Consider the following 4,119-nt stretch of genomic DNA (forward strand, 5'->3'; position numbering starts at 1 on the left):
GAGTTCAAACCTGCCACCCTTGGTATATGGGGCCAGCGTCCTACTCACTGAGCCACAGGTGCCACCCAGGAACACTATTTTCAAGGAGGATGCAAGAAACGGCATACACAGTCAGCAGTGAAAGAACACTGAAGATTGCTGAATTTAATGCAAACCTACTTGATGCCCTACAGTCCAGTGAAACCAGACCTTTGGGGCATCATCTCTATGGGACAGAATGTGTTTGTTTTTCTAATAAACAAAAAGCATCTGCAATTTGCCAGTCCTCTACAGGTTAACCCACATTTGCAAGGCGTGGGCTTTCATTATGAGTTAAGAGCCTCCTCCCCCAGTGTCCCATGGTCCTAAGTTGATTTGTTAGACAATGTTCTAGTCAAGGGTGACTACGTAGAAGTCTTTAGAATAGTTTGTTTTAATACTTTGATTAAAGGCGAAAAAAGTATATTCTAAGACAGATATTGTGAATTCATCTTGGGTCAAAGATACTTCCTATTCATTCTTGTTTTACTTTTTTATCTTCCTCTTTTAAAAGTCAGTAAAGCCTAAGGTGATCTGAAAAGCAAACATTACAGGGGAAAAAATTCATGGAGTGGTGCCCAACATGGAGACAGGGAAACTAAGGGGATTGGGGCAGGAGGGCCAGCCCTCCTAGGGCTGAGCAATCCAGGAGGAAGCAGAGGCTCTCAGGAAATTTTGCTGAGGTGGGAAAGAGTGAGGAGGAGGGAGGGAGAAAGCAAACAAAATAACACTAGATAGGGAGTGGGAACGCAGGGCTGGGGGAGGATTTGGGGTTTGGTCTGCTTTAAAATTGGAGGAACTTGGGGATATTTATACACTCAGAGGGGACAGAATTAAAGATGCCAGAAAGAAAAGGGGCTACCTCATAGAAATAGATCCCCAGAGGGCAGGAGGGGTGCACAACCAGACCAAATGAGGCGCTCTAGCTCAGGCTGGACTCCAGAGCTCTGGAAGTCATTCTGGAAACACACTTTTCCTAGTGATTCCTGGGTGATGTCTGGAGCCATAAATTCTCCATGTGATTTTGAACTGCTGACCGTAGGTATTTGTTTGAAAGGTGTTTGTAGGGAGCCATAGAAAGCTATAAAAATATAAAGTAAAAATGGCAGTGGTACCAGCCCCAAAATTCAAATAACAAACATAATAGGCTTAACTATACAGACTTGAAAATTTTTCTTGAGGTTGCATTCGGAATTTAAGGAAGTTATTTCTAGAACAAGCTTTCTTTTCACCAGTAAAAATCATTTGGGATTTTAGTGGGGTCAAAGGATAAGTAGGACCTAGGAATTAATCCTCCCTGAGAAAACCCATGAGACTAAAACCCATGGACTAAACAGACCCAAACACAGAGCTGTGAGGACCAAGTGTTTTCACTATTTGCTTTTTCCGCCTTCCTACCGGAAGTTTTTTTCTCCTACTGACATTAAAAAGTATTTTAGGTTTTGGACAATGTCTTTTCAGACCATTTTTAAACTTTAGAAGTATCAGTCTGATGTTAAAGATTTATTTTATTTTTTATATGTATTTTTGTCACTCTGTCACCTGGGCTAGAGTGTGATCATAGCTCGTTGCAACTTTAAACTCCTAGGCACCGGTAATCCTCCTGCCTCAGCCTTCTGAGTAGCTGGGATTACAGGTGCCCACTACAACACCCAACTATTTTTAGAGATGGGGTCTTACTCTTGCTGTGCTGGTCTCAAACTCCTCTCAAACTCCTCCCAGAGTGCTGGGATTACACGCATGAGCCACCAGGTCTAGCCTAAAGATTGATTTCAGATGTGGTTCTCAGTCAAGGTGGTGGGACTCTATTCTACAAGCAGTGGGGAAAGAGGTCCGTTCCTAAGTGAGAGAGTTATTGTCAGATGTGTGTTAGAAGCATGATTCTGCAGAACAAAAGTGACAAGTGGTGACAAGAGACAAAATGCAGGACAGCTCCTTCAGCATGAGGGTACAGAGGAGAGAGCTAGCATAGGGCAACATTTTTTCCTGTTCTTCCTATTAATTCTTCCTACTAAGAAGAGTGAAGATCACACTGATTGATACCAGGGGGTTGGAGGAAGGTGAGGAAGAGTTTGTTTTCCATCCTCTTGACATCTATGTGAGGAAAGGGAAAACTTGAGAGCAGGTTTGGGTTAGCAGCAAACCCAACAGAGGTCACAGAGCTCAACACAGGGCAGGTGGAGAGGCCTTTGCCATGTAGAAAGCAAGAACAACAGGCAGACGGGATGGTAGGGCAGAGGACAGGCTGGGAGGCATCTCATAAAAGACCTCAGGATAGGCTGAAGAGGCTGAGGGCAATGAGAAAGGAGGAGTCGGGGGCATAACCTGTTTCTATCCTGGAAAGATCTCCATAAGGCAGGGTAGGTGCACTGGGGCCACAATCCCAGCAAAGATGTAAAGGCAAGGACAGAAGGGACTCAGGGCCCTTCACAGAGGAGGCTATGCTGTGCTGTGAGGTCCAGGCAGAGCTGGCGAGCACTGGGCATGGGCAAGGGTGGGCTTTGGGGACCCAAAGGAGGATTTGAGGGAGGGGAGCAACAAGACCAGCTTGAAGTCAATCTGACCGCCAGGAGGAGCAGCCAGAGTGCTGAGATGCAGCAGGTCCCCCCTTGGGAGCCCTTGCTCTGACCCAACAAACAGGGAGAGGGACTTTGGGAGGGATTCAGGGGAGGGTTCCCTGATGGTGGGGATTCCACCTTGAGCCCTAGTTGCTGCCTGTGAGATGGGTCCAGCATGACCAGACAGGTGCTAATTGCGTAGTTCTCAGTCACTGCCCTCAACAGAAACAAGGGTGGTGGTGACTCTAAATCATAATTCAAATGTCCACACTTACAGTGATGCCCAAATTTTTGTGCTGTGGGGCCCCAGCTGAGACCTCAGTAGGAATTTCCTTCTTTTATGGACCCCCTATAGGGGGAAGGCTCACACAGGGTCAGGAATCCAGAGCCCACTGCTGCCTGCTGGGGGAGGGAGAAGGAATCCAGTCCTCTCCTGTGGCCACCCCAGAACCAGCTATCAGGGCCCCTCCCCTGTGCTGCTGCCACCCATGCTCAGCAAACACCTGTCTGGCTACACCACTTCATCTGCTGTCTAGAACTGAAGGCAGGCATTTCTCCTCTGTGGGTGACCTTTGCTAGGGTCCCCAGTGTACATTCCTCTAAGGGTTCACACTCCCCAAACCCAGGTCCTCAGAGGTTCAGTGGTCTGCTCTGCTTGCATGGGTGAGAGTGAGGCCTCTCCTCCCACTGCATGTGGTGTCCACACCATAGCCACTCCTAAATGGGAGTGCCCAGGGAGGGACTCTCAGGGTACATCTCTGAGAAGTAGCAGGCCCTGCACAGGGAGGGCTCAGACACCCTAAGAGAAGAGCTGTCCTTGGCCAGGCAGTACCCCAACCCTGGCTAGGAGTGGAGCCCAAATGACAACAGAAAATGCATCTGCTGGACCCCACCTTCATCCAACTCCGATGTGACAGCGGCCAGCAAGGCCCGTTGGTGGCTGACAGTGGAGAGAGGGAGCAGGAGTCTGTCAGGCTTCCCAGAAAGCAGAGGCTGTGGGCAGGGCAGTGAGGGCCAATCCCCAAAGGCTGGGCCAGGTGGCCACCAGTGGCCCCAGGCTCTCTAGTCGGAACCGAAGCACAGTGACGGAAAGAGCTGAGCCAGAGGGGTGAGGTATAAAAATCTGTATTTATAGTACAATGACAGAGTGACACAGCACTGCCCCACCCAATGGGCAGGGGGTATGGGGGCCCATTTTCCCACTCCAGCACACCTGCCTTGCCAGCACCAGGCTTCAAGGGGCCCCAGACTCAGGCACAGAACCTGCCCTAGTGCTCTAGATGTGAGTCCTGGGGTGCCCTGCAGTGGGTTAGGATCTTCTAAGTAGGCAATGGGGAGGAGTCCCAGGTAGCTGGCCTAAAGACAGGCAAGGGGTAGGTCTGCCTGGCACAGCAGGCGGGGACAAGCAGGTCAGACAGGAGGGCCAGCCACTATCTGGCACGTGGCTCCACTGCCCAGGACCATAGGCCCCAGCATTGAGCCTTCCCTGCAGACCCTCTTCTGACAGCAGGGCCTGAACCAGGATATAGTGAGGACTGGGGGA

Source organism: Otolemur garnettii, unplaced genomic scaffold (genome assembly GCF_000181295.1).
Source record: "Otolemur garnettii isolate 467f Iridium unplaced genomic scaffold, OtoGar3 scaffold00198, whole genome shotgun sequence".
Taxonomy (NCBI): Eukaryota; Metazoa; Chordata; class Mammalia; order Primates; family Galagidae; genus Otolemur; species Otolemur garnettii.